Source organism: Lonchura striata, chromosome 1 (genome assembly GCF_046129695.1).
Source record: "Lonchura striata isolate bLonStr1 chromosome 1, bLonStr1.mat, whole genome shotgun sequence".
Taxonomy (NCBI): Eukaryota; Metazoa; Chordata; class Aves; order Passeriformes; family Estrildidae; genus Lonchura; species Lonchura striata.
The window spans coordinates 95189085-95204724 of NC_134603.1; the positions used below are offsets into that span (position 1 = coordinate 95189085).

General features: G+C 39.3%; 1 protein-coding gene and 1 long non-coding RNA gene across 2 annotated transcripts in view; both read right to left on the reverse strand.

The window, feature by feature from the left end:
• EXOC2 (exocyst complex component 2) overlaps window positions 1-6760 on the reverse strand; it is a 125263-nt gene extending 118503 nt beyond the window's left edge. The window contains exon 1 of the mRNA XM_021544771.2: window positions 6679-6760. The gene's annotated coding sequence lies outside the window, so the exon portion shown is untranslated. The remainder of the gene's footprint in view (window positions 1-6678) is intronic.
• A 5114-nt stretch (window positions 6761-11874) lies between these two features.
• The window catches only part of LOC116183305 (uncharacterized), a 49547-nt gene continuing 45781 nt past the window's right edge, over window positions 11875-15640 (reverse strand). The window contains exon 4 of the long non-coding RNA XR_004147905.1: window positions 11875-11905. This is a non-coding gene — a long non-coding RNA (uncharacterized LOC116183305). The remainder of the gene's footprint in view (window positions 11906-15640) is intronic.

Sequence of the window (15640 nt, forward strand, 5' to 3'; positions counted from 1 at the left end):
GCATCCATTTAACATCAATTAACCTCCTATCTATCACATGTAAAAAAATAATCTAGACTAGTATAAATTCATTTCCTTGTACATTTTAAATTACAGCATCCTGTCAGTTACGATGTGAAAAATACCTATATATTGATCTATTTTTACATCAGGAATTCTAAAATGCTATTTATTTGGAGATGGGAGAGATATTCCCCACAAAGATTAACCACACAGATGACATTATGACATAAAAAAGCTGAATTTTTTCCGAAAACATTTCATTGTAAAATGAAGTTTTGTTCATTAGCATTCTATACCATAAACAACCTGAAGTTAATGAGACAACATGTAACACCAAGTTTGTAACTCATCAGCAGCAAGAAGTAAAAATAGCAAAACACTAAAAATAGATTAAAACCAACAATAGCCTATAATACAGATGAACAGAGACTTTTAAACTGGGGAGGAGTTCTTTGTTTCTTTTAGCTCAGAAATCATTTCATCTGCCAATTATGTCACCTGTTCAAACAGAGCACGCGGAATAAGATGTTTGAGTACTCATAAAATCTATTTCACTGAGTCTACTTTAAAAAAAGATTTCCTTCCCTCTGCTCTTCTACCATGAACACACATACCTTCCCCATCAAGCTCACCAGAACACAAATTTAATACATACACATCTGGACAGCCCAGAACCACAGTCACATTTTCACCTCAGTTCAAAATCTTTTTACTTAAGTGACAATGATAATCTCCAAGTGCCACTACTAAACTAAACCATCACAACTGCAATAATCCAAATATCAGTAACAGCCTTATAAACTTGGATGAATATATTTGTGTTTGTGAAAACCTTGAGGAAGAAAAAAATTCACCTCACCAAATACGTTTTGAAAAATGTTAAGCTTCAAAGCTCTGTACATTTACATTGAAAACAATTTATTCCCCCAATTGATTAATTAGGTCAATATACTGCGTTATGCCAGTTCTTGAATGAACGCTTTTGCTGATGTATTCAATGTAACAGCATCTATTCATTACCAAGACTCAAGTCAAACCAATTTAAGTGTTCTGATTGTCTACTTTGGTCATACTGGCTTGCCTAGAAAAGGTCAACAGCATAGAATAAAATACAATTAAAGAAAGTTTGAACACAGATGTTTTTGCCCAGAATTTCTGCTACTTTCATTATAAATTATATTGCAACTCCCCAGAAATTAATTCATCTACTTGTTAAAAGCTTCCGTATTTACTAAGTGACACATCACTATAATCTAGCAACATTGTAAAGGAAAGTCCTAAACATCTATATATAAACATCTCAGCTTTATACAAAACTGTATCACAGATGGCCATAAATCTCCCATTAATTTCTAAATTCTCACAAAGCACATCATCCTACATCTGCTTTTACCTCCAACATTCAACAATGTTTGCTTCATCCAGAAGTCAATATCCTACTCTTTTCCAGTTAAGCCATTCAACCCCCTTTTGTTCTAAACTTATGATTAAATTTTTGTACATCATTTAATTAATAGGAAAACGGTAAAAAATCTTAATACCTCATTATCCCTTGATCTTATGTTATTCACAGGCAGAAATCTGAAAACAATACTTCAAGCATCAAAATTTTTCAAATATGTTTATGCAAATGCATTCAGAAAGATCCAGAAGTTCAGAAAAATAAACTAAATGAATCCCAAAGGGATGAATTTTTTTCTAGAGAAAAGAAACAAGACACCATAGATTTTTTTTTCTAAGACCTGTAACTATATACAATATTCTTTATAAAAACACTGTATAACCACTGTAATTATACAGTTCACATGGTAAAGTTTTAACTTGGATGCTTGTAGGTAAGACTGCAACACTCACTTACTGTGTGACTATTTTGGCCATTCCTTTTGTTTCAAAAATATTTCAAAGATGAGACATACACTTGTGTTACCGAGATTCTAGTATTTTTAATGTTCTCTCCCCAACACCTCGTTCTGGCCTTTCCTCAGGAATGTACTCAAGCCATAGGCTACAGCATTTTTCTCAATTCACATGGTCCAACACACACTCAATTACTTCCCTGACAGCTTGTGTGCACAGGTATTTTTCTAACAAAAGCCTCTTTTTGCCTTACGAGTCTTCATTTCCACTCATCCCCCTAAAATCCTATCTCCTGTATGGAGCGATCACGCTTAGAGAGTAGTGAGGTTGTCTTGTGAAAAACACAATCTCCTTTGCCTTCTCTGCTAAGGAAACGTGCAAAGAACTCATCTGCTATATACACAGCTTCTTAATTTTTTGCCAAAAATCCAATGTGAAGTTTTCCAGCAAGAACCAAGGTATACCTGTTAAAGCCACTGTGAGATTTGAAATGTCACAAGACTCACAGAATTCTCAAACAGAAAACAGAAAGTAATTGCTTTTTAATTGAGACATTTTATGAGTATCACAAAAAAAACCCCAAACAGTTTAGTTTGTTCTCAACACAAAAGTGACTATTTTAAAAGGAACTTTTACTTAGCATAGCCTAAATCTTTAACTAATGCAGGTTTTTTGATGAACTTCCAAATATGGGGTACATCACTTTTGGGTTATCAACAATGTCAAAGGAAAAAAAAAAACCAAGTCTAAATATACCTTAAAATCCTTGATTTACACTGTAATCTGATCCACAGACACTTTTACACTGCCAGAGACCCCACTGATTTCTGCACAATACAGCCTAAACCCTGTCTTTGAGAATAAAACTGAAAATCTGGGAATCTGCAGTTCCGTTAAGGTCAAGAGAAAACCAGATCCATTAAGGACTTGGTGTCTCAGAAACTATGTTTTCCTTAAAAACAAAGCAAATAAAATTAGAAAGGAAATGTGGGCTTTCACACTCATCACCAGGCATAATTGCAGTATTTTCTAATGAAAATGCTGACCATACTTTCTGCAGATTAGTAATGTCCGTTGTGAAGAAAAGGCTCTACAGACCAAGCTCTTTTTGGAGAAAAATCACTAAATACTTCCAAAATAATATATAAAGTACAAAGAATTTACCCAGCAGGGTGAGGTGTATGACCTGGTGTTGTTTAAAATACTAAATACGTATCTTACCTTTCCCTATGCATGCCTGTAACACGGCAATCACACAATAACTATTTGCAAGCATTTCTGTCATTACTTGGTTTCTAGGGAAGTTGCTTCAGGGGGGTTTGGAGGGTTATTTTTGCTCCAGGATATCACAAAAATTATTTTTTCTCCCTGCTGCCCCTCCCTTCTCCTTATAACTTTCAACACTGGGAGAACACGCCACATGCTTTTGAACTGAAATGCTGATTGAAATTCCCTAAAATAATTTTCAGAGTAAAGTACAAAAATTTTTATCAGTCAGATTTTTGAAGTCAGACTTTGCAAGCTGTAAACACAGACCTTTTCTTTCATGTTCAGCACAAAAGATGAAACATAAATCTGACGTGACTGCGCAGTGCATGTGCCGTCTCATCATCCCTCATCTTCCAAGCACCTTTACAAACAAGATTCCCTCCATTACCAAACACCATATTTCTCCTCTGGGAGAAGTAATTTGAAAGACAATGTTGCACAGCCCAGATTTACAGAATGTAGGTGGTCCAAGACAGAAGGTCAAAGTTAAGCTGAAGAGCTAACATCTGACTTCTGCTAAAAGATACTAATTCAGCTGTTTTCAGATTTTGAACCTTCAGCTGGCTTCAAGTATAGCAGTAGGTTCCACTCTGTCTGAAAAACTCACACAGAAAATAAATTCACTGTAACATCTACAGTCCTCTGAGTACTATTTTCCAGTCCCTGACTATAAAATGAAGTCCTTCTGACTTCTCCTGCAGAAGGTTTCATTTGCCTGTTTGTATAAATAAATAGTGACCTACAGGCATTCAAAATACATGCAGGTAGTGTCTGCATGTGCTCCACAGCTTTTGTCCTGGTGTACAAAACTCTAACTATATATTATTTCATGGATATTTTCCATAGTTGTCAGAATCTATGTTTTAAGAACACATTTTATATTCATTCTTCTGTCACCATCCTCTCAAGAGAAATACTTTTATCTTTACATTCTTGCTTTTTTTTTTTTTTAAGTGCAGTTGGAAAGCCGAAAATTGCAGAATAAACAGAATTAAAATAACTCAAAACTGATTAAGTTTAATTTCAAGTACAGTGATTAAGACTTACTGAATTTACAGCTAAATATACCACTGCATTGAAAGAAATTGATTAAGTATGGTTCAACATAACATATCTGAAAGTTTTGATTAATAAATGAGGTCAGTGGCCTCTGCCTTTCTAGTCAACCTACTTATTTTGCTTTAGTCCAGCTTCTCTGGGAAAAGCAGCATAATAAAGAATGGACTGTATTAGTGGATACAGTTTCTTTCTAATAGGACCTCAGGAAAACAACTGGCAAATTACAGATTTTCATATCTTTACTGTCCAGTTTTGCCTCAAATGCTCTCAACAGCTGGCATAAAACCCATGCTCACTCTCACAAGAAATCCTACCATTTTAGATTTCTTTTACTGTTCATGACTTAGAACTTTACTTTTTTTTTTTATTATTCATTTGGAATTTCATTAACCTAGACCTGCTTAGCTCTAAAATATGAAAAGCAATTAGAGCATTAAAAACAACCACAAACCATCAAGTCCGTAAAAACATTTTCATTTATTGAATGAAGACCAGAAAAATACAAGACAACTTTATATTTTTTTTTTAAAGCCAGCATAAGTCTGATGGATAACAATCTTTTAATTAAATTGCTTCACCTCTGACACATCCTAAAATATGTTTTCCATAGAGAAAACCACCCTTACCATTACAACTTAAAATAATTTTCACTCAGATAAGTCCAACCAGTATAATGAAAATAACCGCATCTGTTTTAAAGGACCTTGCAGACAACAGACATTTCATCTAAATAAAAACAGTTGTCCAAAGAGTGGGCATAAACCACAAGCACTAAGCTATCCATAGGAAAGAAATCAGCAACAAGATATGCCTCTTGCTGCTTGTTGCTAGGTCAGTGCAAGCTGGGATAAGATACGATAAAAATAGGGAAATAAGATTTATAGTGCATTCCTGCTTCAGGTGAGCAAAATGTAAAGGAAGAAATCAGACCTGTTTTTCTAAGCCACAAGTTTGTTTATTTACAGTCCTTTAACTGTTCTGACAACTTCACCATAAGCAAAACAAAAACATCAAAAGCAAAAACAAAGAAAATGTTTATAACAGTGAAACGCAAAGAGATCACTAAAGGAGAAAGAAGACTGTTTACTTGTTATAAGAATGATCAGAAAATCTGGAAAACTGAAGCGTGATTATGATTCTAACTACATTTTAAACAATGAATATTTGTAGTTTAGGTTTAATCTGATGTTCTGTCAGAGCTAGGATGGCTTAATATTTTACTGGCTTTTGACTCAGAGCTTTTGAGTCTATGGTTAGAAGCTGTTAACCTGCAATAAGTGAAGAAATTGCAGAAGGAAGACTATTTAAAAAAACAGTAGAACTGTGCAGAATGGTAAACTCTCCTCTGGGAACAAGATCATCCCAAATTTCAGACATCTGCACCTTGCTAAGAGATCATTTTCAGGTTCCTAATTAGGATAATAGAAGAGGCAAGGAGGAAAGATGTTTGGTCACCCAGCTCATGGACGCTTCTGGACTGCAAGGTAGTCCAAATGAGGCAGAAATGTAGCACTGTGTAGGAAGTTGAAAAAAAAAAAAAATCCAAGTCTCAGAGAAGCGTAATCTCTCCAGACAGAAGAATGAAAGCAACCATCTCTCAACCAGCATGTTATTTCGATTCCTCCCACACTCCTTACCCTGTTTTTTCGTATTGCATTTGCCTAGGTACTCATTCATTTTGGGCAGCTATATCTGAAACTTGATGGCATAACTAAATGCGAAGCCAAAAAAGAAAAAAACTAAAACAAAACATAAAATCAGTCCTGAAAATAACCAGCTTTTCAACAAGTCCTGCAAGTAACCAGCTTTGACTCACCTCTCTACCCTGCTCATTTCCTCTCTCCCCCACCCAGCACACCCACACTTCACTGAGCCAAACGACCCCATCATTTCACACGGGTCGGACGGGACGATGTCGGAAGTCTTTTCCAACCGAATGGACTCTGGGACTTGGCGCAGCTCTGGCTCAGCCCGTGCAGCCCGGCGCTCCCCCGGGCCGCTGTCAGACACACGAGACACAGGCAAAGGCCACGGAGCCGCTGCTGCCGGCCCTGGGGCCGGGACAGTGCCACCAGCGCTGGGAAGGGCTCCCCGGCCCGGGCCCGGCCTCGCCCGGGAGCGTCACCCGGCAGGACACCGAGTGCCGCCGGTGGCAGGAACCCCCCGCCCTGCCGACAGCGCCCCGGCAGGGGGCTGGGGAGGAGCAAGAGCTGCTGCAGCCGGGAAGGCACCGGGGGGGAGCCGGCCGGAGCCCAGCGACGCCCCCTGAGCCGCCAGAGCCGTCGCCGACAGCTCCGTCCCCACGGGGCCGGGGCGGGGACGCGACGCTCGACCCCGCCCGGGGAGCGGAAGGCGGGGGGAGACCGAAGGGAGGGGGGCAGCCTCCGCCCCGGGGAGGCGGGGGGGGGGAAGGAAAGGGAAGGGGCCGGAGCTGCCCCGCAGCGCCCGCCGGGGGCCGGGGCAGGGCCGGGGCCGGGGCCGGTCACTCACCGCCCGCCGCCGCTCGCATCCGGCACCTGCGGCCGCCCCGCTCCCGGCAGCGCCCCGCGCCCGCAGGCGCCGCCAGCCGCCGCCCGAGCGCATCGAGGGAGCGCCGAGCCACCGAGGCGGGCGGGGGAGGCCGCCGGGCCCGAGCCGCGCCCCGGCGGGAGCCGCGCCCCCGGCAGGCCCCGCCCCCTGCCCGCCTCCCCCCCTCAGTCCCGGCCCTGCGCGGGGCTCCTGAGGGCCCCCGGAGAAAATGGGGGTCGGTTCTCCCGTGGATGAGGAGCAAGGGAAGAAAAAACATATTTAATTATAACAGTCTTGACTATGGCAGTGACAACAGCGACAGGACCCTGAGAGAGCTCAAGAAGCGTTTGGACAATGCTCTCAGGCGCGTGGGGCGACTCTGGGGACGGCGCTGTGCAGGGCCAGGAGTTGGACTCGGTGATCCTTATGGGTCCCTTCCAGCTCAGCAGATTCTGTGATTCTGTGAACAAAAGTAATAAATTATAATAAAACCACCCCCAAGCACTGCGCCTATAGGCAGAGACTCGCCCAGCAGTAGTGTTGGGACTCCCAGCCTGAGGTGTGAGGGAGGCTGCCCAGGGAGGTCGTGGAGTCTCCCTCCCTGGAGACATTCCAAACCCACCTGGACATGTTCCCGTGTCACCTGCTCCAGGTGACCCTGCCTTGCAGGGGGCTTGGACTGGACGGTCTCCAGAGGTCCCTTCCAACCCCAACCATTCTGTGATTCTGTGAGGGGAGGTGCAGAAGGATGGGTGGGGGGCAAAAGCCCAGGCACAAATACTCAAGCAGTGCTGTCAGCCCCAGGTGACATAAATCTGTCCTCCTTTCATGATAAACCAGTAAAAATGTTTCTTTCCAAAACCACAGGCTGCCTATGGGAATTCTGAACACAAGTTCATTTCCTTATGGAAAGACTCAGGAGATTTCCTTTTTCACTCTTTGTTGGTATTCTTCAGTATTTGGTTGCAAAAGCCACATTCAGACAAAAAGGTTACTGGGAAGGAGAGGAAAAGCAATGAAAGAAAAAAAAAAAAAAAAAAAACCCACACCAGCAAGGAAGACTCCATTCCTAGTTATGCCAAACCAGGCCAAAGCAGGATACTAATGGGAAGGCAAATTACCTTGCATAAAACCTTAAAGCACCATAAAAAGCACCATAAAAAAAAATGTGTGGCCACACCCCACACACTTCCTAACTTTGCTTTCATAGGTTAAAGGTGCTCAGGTTAAATTAGCAGACTGGAATATGTCATATTATGAATAAGCAATACATTTCTGACTCTTTCCTCTTCTCTGTAAAACATTATGCAATATCTTTCTGGGGAAAAACAAAAGCAGATGGTACCTGTCTTTTCTATAAGTTTCCGCAGTTATAACTAGTTACTGCGGTTTTCTGCTGAGATCCAATACATAAAAAGAGCTCCTTGGTTCTCCAAGAAAAGAGAGAAATAAAATATTAAAAAAAAGTGCAACCGTTTGCCACCCAGTTCAAAATTATATTTTTTCTCCATGACAGCTTGTTTGAATTTTCTCATTGAATGCCTGTCATCAGATGTGCCAAAGAAAACCACTCTTTGAGAGGTTTGGTGGATTCAGAAGGCCCCACCCAGCACACTGCATACCTGGGCCCCAGCCCAGTGCCCTCTGAGAGGGGACACCTGTGCCCAAAAAGCCCATTGACTTTTGTGGGAGTCCATAAAGGGAACTATGTACCCAGAAGGTTTTGTAATAAACAACCATGAGTTTAGATTTAGTTCAAGTGATAAATTTCAGTGCCAAACTATAGTTCGGTTACAGATTTGATCGAATATTCACCTCTGTTGTAAGTGAAAAGACCCTAAATAGGTGAATCATTAAGAGGGAACATGAACTTGAAAAGTGTCAACCTCTCCAGTGTTAAGCCCCCAAGTGAGGACAAGCTGACAGATCTTTTGCTTGTGAAAATATCACCCAGCCTTTAGAGATTTTAAGCTGCTATTTCTAAAAGGCTTCTCAGCAGTATTTTTATGCAGATCATGGTCCTTGGGAATTTGTCAGAACAGCACAACTCCTGCAAGAACAGAAGCCTTATAAATGACTTGTGTACCTTCTTCACTGGCATCCACACAGGCAAATCCTCCTATTTCCACAAGCAGCATGCAGGAATCATATGATCTATAGGGCCCTGGATAATACTGTCAATGCAGAACTTCCTGTGTGGTGCACTTTGTTGAATCTGCTGTGGGTGGTTTCCCCAGCTGATGTTTAGTGACCATCACCTACCCCTTCAGTGACACCAGAACAAAGCTGACAGTGACTGACTGCAGATGTGACCCTCTGGAGAAAAGAAACACTACCCCGCATATCTCTTTGGAACAAAAGGAAGAAAATTAGTGTGGTTAAAAAAAATATATATCTGTCATATATATATAACTTATGATGTATATACCATAATATATAGTATATATTTGCTGTCATATATAATGCTGCTAATATAAATATATTACTCTATGGAACTCCAGATGCTGTTAAAGAGATTAATCTATGCAGTTAAAACTGAGGAAAGAAGTGACAATTTGTAATGTAATGACCTGGTAAATAGTAAGTGTTATACCTCATAGAGGTCACAAGAGTAATTGCTCATTCATGCCTTTTTCTAATCCATTTCTGCAGATTTGACAGTGATCTGTAAACATTATATCTCTCTACAAAGTTAGGTAAACAGATTTGAAAGCCAAAGAGATTATTATGATCATCTTGTCTAACCTGAATATTGAAAGCTGTAGAATTTCCTCCAGCCATTCCCACAGCAAGGTCTTTCTGTAGCTGTTTTTTTAAAAAAGGCATCTTCATTTTATTTCAAAGAATAAAATTTGTTATTTATTTATTTTTGAGAAATGGCCAATCCATCATTGCACTTTTGAAGATTTCTCAGTGGTTATGCTAACATGTACCACACTACCTTAATGTGTAAAAAAAACTTGATTGAAATATAAATGTTGTTTGAAAAGGTAAATTCATCTAGCTGCAGCATCTGTCCATTGCAAGCCTGCTTCTTGTTAACAGAAATATCTTCCTTTTGAAGATGTTTGTGAAATGCAGCAGATTTACTCCTTCACCTTCTCTTAACAAACTGTATGGATTAACTTTGATTCTGCACTGTATAAGTGCCTTTCCAGAACTGTTTTCTGAATGCCTTCAAGCTTACAGCTGTTGCCTAAATTTTTTTGACATGTGAACATCCAAACCAGACCTTCTCCTACTCTTGTTTAAATTTGTGAGGTGAATATTATAACCAGGGAAATCTGAGGAACAGGAAAATCCTAAGAAGCATAAGGTTGAAAATGACCTTAAGAAATCCCCCTTTCCTGTTATTTTCCATGCCCCAAGACATGATCTTTTGTTGCAACATAACTGCTTTTTAAATCTTGTTCTTAAAGGCTTCTCAGTATGGTGCTTTTGCCATCTCCTCAGGCAATTTTTCCCAGTGTTTCTCTACCCTTATCACTAGAGGTCTTTTTTCCTAATGTATGTTCTAAATAGGTCCCCTACCGGAATTTAAGTCCATTAGTGAAAAGTCTGTCTTTCCTGGCCTGGAGAACAGACTCTTTGCTTCCTCCCTGTAGCTGTCTTTTCCATATTTAAAGACCCTGTATCTTCTTTGCCTCATTATTACAAACTGTCCCATTAATAGCCTGATATTTAATGTTGTCTGGACTGGTAATCAAGCTTGAACTCCCCTGCACTCCTCTGCAGACACCCAGTGTCATTCTGGAAGCACAATTCCCCAAGCCAAGCATGATTCAGATGAAAAACTTAAAAAAAAAACCTACCCCAAACCACTAAAATTTAAGCTGTACCATGGGGTAGCAGAGCAAAATAATTGCTTTGCCTATTTTGCAGGCTGTTTCCCTGTTTCAATCCCATTTTCCTTTTTACAACAGCATAACAGTGATGACTCGTGCTTAGCCTGTGATTCACTCTACATTTTTTCCAGGCAACTATAATCCTGTTTACTTTTCCCCATCCTGTATCTGGGGAACTGATGATGCTATGTCTATTGCACCTATTGAATACCATCTTTTGTATTTTTCTTAAAAAAAATCTCCTCATAACCACTTTGTCAAATTCCCTTTGAATTCTAATTCTGTTCTCTAACACTCTTTTATTTGCTCTCTTTTTCATGTCCTCTTCAAATGTATCAAGCTTAGTCTCTACTCCATTCTTTGGATGTTTATAAAGAGTATCAGATACCTTGAGAAACCTCTTTCAATACATCTCTCCTTTTGATAATGACCCCATTTTGCTAACTCTTCCTCAGAAATAGTCTTGCCTTTTCTTACACCATGGAGCTTTCAATTTGGACCATATTGTCTTTGCTTATTCACAAGAAACATTGTCTACAGCCTTACTAAAATGAAGATATATGAATTTTTAATACTTCTCTCCTTTGTGTAACACCTATTACCTTATTTTAAAAGGAGGTCTTATTGGTTTAATAGGATTTGTTCTTGACAAATCCATGGTCATCATTATTTGTCCATCTTGTAATGCATACAGATGGTTTGCTTCACAATTGCCAAAAAAGGAACCTATCTGATTTATAACTCACCATCTTCTATTTTCCTGTGTGTACATAACCTAAAGCCTGTTTGAAATTAAGAGGGCTGCTTCCATGACCATATCGTGTCTTCTGAACTAGAAATCAGTAACCTGCCAAAGCCATGGCAGCAGAATCAGGAGCAGAGCCAAAAAGCCCAGCACGTCCTCAACTGCCCTAACAAATCTATAATCACTGCACAACCTTTCTTTGCCTTATTGGTCCCACTTCCTTTTATTTCCTTGAACCATCAATGTAACATCCCTGTGGAGGTTGGTTTCTAGAAGTTCCCAGAGATTTTATAAAAAATTCATAGAGATATTTCAATTTCCAAGTAGATTTCCTGCATTATATTTTGCTCACAAGACCAGCTGCTTTCTGCTTCCTCCTAAACTGAAAATCACCTGGATCTGAGTTGTCAAACCAGCATCCAGGAACTGATTTACTTAAATCTTATGTCTCTATTTCTTTATTTAATACATAGGTTCAGAAATAAATTCTTTGACCTTGGCAGCCTTTGGCGATTATCTGGGAGCTTAAGCCAGAGAAATATATTTATCTTCACTGAGAGGCGAGAGAGAAAGAAACAACTTACCGATCAGTGTTTTCTCCCAGATGATTTCTGGTATGCTTCAAGAGAAACAACATATAAATTAATGCACACAATATTTTGAGTTTTCTTCCAGAGCACGCACAGTCACTTTTTCCACATCAAACAAAAAATATAGTCTTTGCACTTTCAACCATTTCCAACAGTACACAAAATTCTCTCACTCTTTTACTTTCTTGGCTAACACCACACTAATTCTTCCCTTTCAAGACTTATCCAAGTAATCTGTGCACTACTGACCCAGAGGCATTGTTTCTCTAAACAGCACCAATGAAACAAATTACTAAATTACTTCGTGCAGCTAAAAATACTGAATGCTGAATACCACAGCTCTGTCAAGGGTGTCACTACTAAGTTGCATCAGTTTAAATACTTCTTGGGACCAGTCTTTCTGTACTGTGGGTATTGTTAAAAAATAGATGGGGAGAAGTTGAAATATAAACCAACTTAAAATTTTGCCCCTTTCTCAAAGGGAAGAAAAATCCCACTTCAAAGGATGTTTGGGGGTTTTGTCTTTCAAATTCCAGGTGAGATTCTCTTTTCCACAAGAACGAACTCTGACACAACTGCTTTAATTTCCATACTTTGGGAATAAGCATGGAAAAGCTATTACTCAGATATTTTCTCTGACTTTTGAAATCACGGTGAGTGAGCTCAGAGATCAGATCCACTGTTGTGAACTGAACTGTACCCATGGGACTGTCCATTTCTGCCTGATCACCCCAGGTACACTCTACTGGAAGGGGGAATATCTCTGCTCCAGTAGCAGCCAACACTTCCTAATGTGACTAGGGAAAATCAACTTGAGTAACAAGGAACTATTAATTAATTTTCAGTTTGACTCATTTTAACGGAACCAACTTGTTTCCCTAATTTTCCCCATTCAGTGTCTCTGCAAAAGTGTATTTATTTTAAAGGAAATTATACAGGAATTCTTGAATTTAATATTACAAAGGTTTCATCTATTACTAAGTACCTTTTTGTTTGCTTTATTTTTTTCTTTCTTCATAATTCTCCCTATCTGTCTCTTCTTTCCTCTTTTGCTTCTCCTGACCAACTGATCTCTAAGTCTTTTAGGGTGAAAAAGAAAAGGCAAATTACAAAATAGGGCTCAGAAAAAGGGGATGAGAATGGTAAAAAAGTAGATAAACTATGCAACTGGAACAAGTATAATTGGTTTTTTAAAACTCAATTTTTAGGTAATTTACATTAAGATTAGTATCACAACTATGCTGCTAGCAAGAGGTTGCATTTTATATCAATTAGATATAATTCTTAAGTTGCTTTCAGAGAGAAAAAATATTTTAATATCTCAGACAAGCAATTGACACTAAAATGTGAATCTTGTTCTGTGACTCCAGTGTATGATCAAAGGTAGTAAATCATCTGAAACCCATTAAACACATGACAATATTTAATTTTAATGAACTACAGTTCTAGTCTTTAGTGTTTCTTAGTGACATTTATTCTTAGACACAGAAGTTTAAGGGGTGTTTGGGCTTGACTTCAGATCTTCAGCAATTTCCACTGAAATTTCTGAGAAGAATCTTAGCCAATGTTTTAAAACACAGAGGCCTAAATTTAGACTGTTAAATCTGTATTTAGCCCTGCAATGTGCTGAGCTCTTGGGCTGTGATCCAAGAAAGCACTTATGAGTTCCCATTAACTTGAAAACACTTTTAGGTCTATTATTCACTTTACCAAAAATACTGAACTCAAATACTTAAAATTATGCATGCACATTAAGTAGCCTTAGCCTTATACAGTCCCCAGTTCAGGTCAGCTTGTACCTGAGACCCTGACTCTATTCTTTGAGATACACATTTTAAAATATGGTCAATATCTGAATACATTTATAATTAATATTCTGTCCTGTTTCTACATTACTATGATATAATGATAAGAACAATGACAATGATAATTATAGTAATAGTATTTTGCACACCCAAATCCTGTTTGTGAGAAATAATCCACTACTTCTGAAGGCTGGATAAAAGTTGCACAGCAGTGGCTAAGAGTTAGTTTTCCATGTCTGGGAGGGACAGGGTGAATAGGTATAGGAAACAATATAGCAAAGGCATTTAGAAAAACTGAAACACTGAAGACAACGAAATACTGGTATAGATTGTTTAGGGAATCCATTGAACCAGGTTCGTTGGAAGCCTTTAAGAAGTGGCTAAAGCACCTCCAGGAATAACTCTATTCCTGGAGTTATAGTCAGTCTTTCCTTAAGAGGCAGGATGTACTAGGCACATTCATGAGGTTCCTTTTAGCTCTGTGCATCTTTTAAGTTTTGACATCAGGCTTGTGTTTGCTCTTGCTATGTACTGGCTAGCTTTCTATGCTGATATCATTACATTTGCCCACTTAAGACCTGTGTCATGATTCAGTTGTGAGCAAGCAGCAGGAGAAAACAATTATATACATATATATATATATATATATATATATATATATATATAAATAAATATAAAAGTATTTCTAGCCACAGAAAAAAAGGCTGGTACATGAAAACTGGCTAGAATAGTTTCCATCCCATTTGTCTCTTTCCCAAATAGAGTGAAAGACAATGAAAGACAACATCAGTTGTGATCTGACAGGAATCCTAGTGTTTTCTCTAAAGGCATTTGCAAAAAAAAAAAAAAAAAATCAGAATTAGAAGAGTTAGTAGCGATCATTTGTGACTGTGACAATCACTAATTATTGTGCTGTGCTGTAAGAGTTACAACCTCAATGTGCAGCAAGCCCATTTCTAAAAGTGCCCATATGCCCACCACAAGATCCCTCCTGTTCTGTGCTGTGTCTCATTTGTGCCAAAAGCCAAGCTGATGGTGTGACTGTATCCTCAACAAGGTAGACAAATCCTCATGGAGGAGAGACAAGGCTGGAGGAGCATCCATTTCAACCCATCTTTCCCAATTGATTACTCTTATTTACAAGGCAAAATTAACCAGCTATAAATAAAAAAAGTGAAGTCCTCAATTACTCACTTGTGTTGCCCTTCATAGAATCATGGAATGACTTGGGTTGGAAGGGATCTTAAAAATCACCTAGGTTCAACTCTGTTGCCAAGGCCAGGGACATCTTCCATTGGATCAGGTTGCACAGAGCCCCATCCAATCTGGCCTTGAACACTTCCAGGGATAGGACACCCACAGCTTCCCTGGGCAACTTGTTCCAGTGCCTCATCACTCCCACTGTAAAGATTTTTTTCCTAATATCTAATCTAAAACTTTTAATTTGAACCTATTCCCTGTTGTTCTGTCGCTACATGCTCTTGCAAAGAGCATTGCCACATCTTTCCTGTAAGTTCTCTTCATGTACTGTAAGGCTGCAATTAGGTCTCCCTGAAGCTTTCTTTTTCCAGGCAGAACAACCCCAGTTCTCTCAGCCATGCATCTCAGGGAATTTGTAATATCCAGCTGAAACAAAACTCACTGTTAATTGTAATGAGGCACAATATGTGCATGCAAGATACACTTTGATTGATTGCTACACAGCCCTTAACTTAGGGCACTTTTTAACTGACAAAATCAGCTTTCTCACTGGGAAATGTATCATGAGGGAGTTTGGAAATAGGATTCAGAACTGACTGGAAAGGCCCAGTTAAAATCTGAACTTCCCCAATGGGGATATCATGACTTTTCAAAGAAGGAAATGAGAATATGGAGGAATGATTGGGCTGACATTTTGATTTGAGATTGCTTTTGTTAAAAAAACAAAGCCCCCCTAAACCCTCAACAACAACAAAAAAG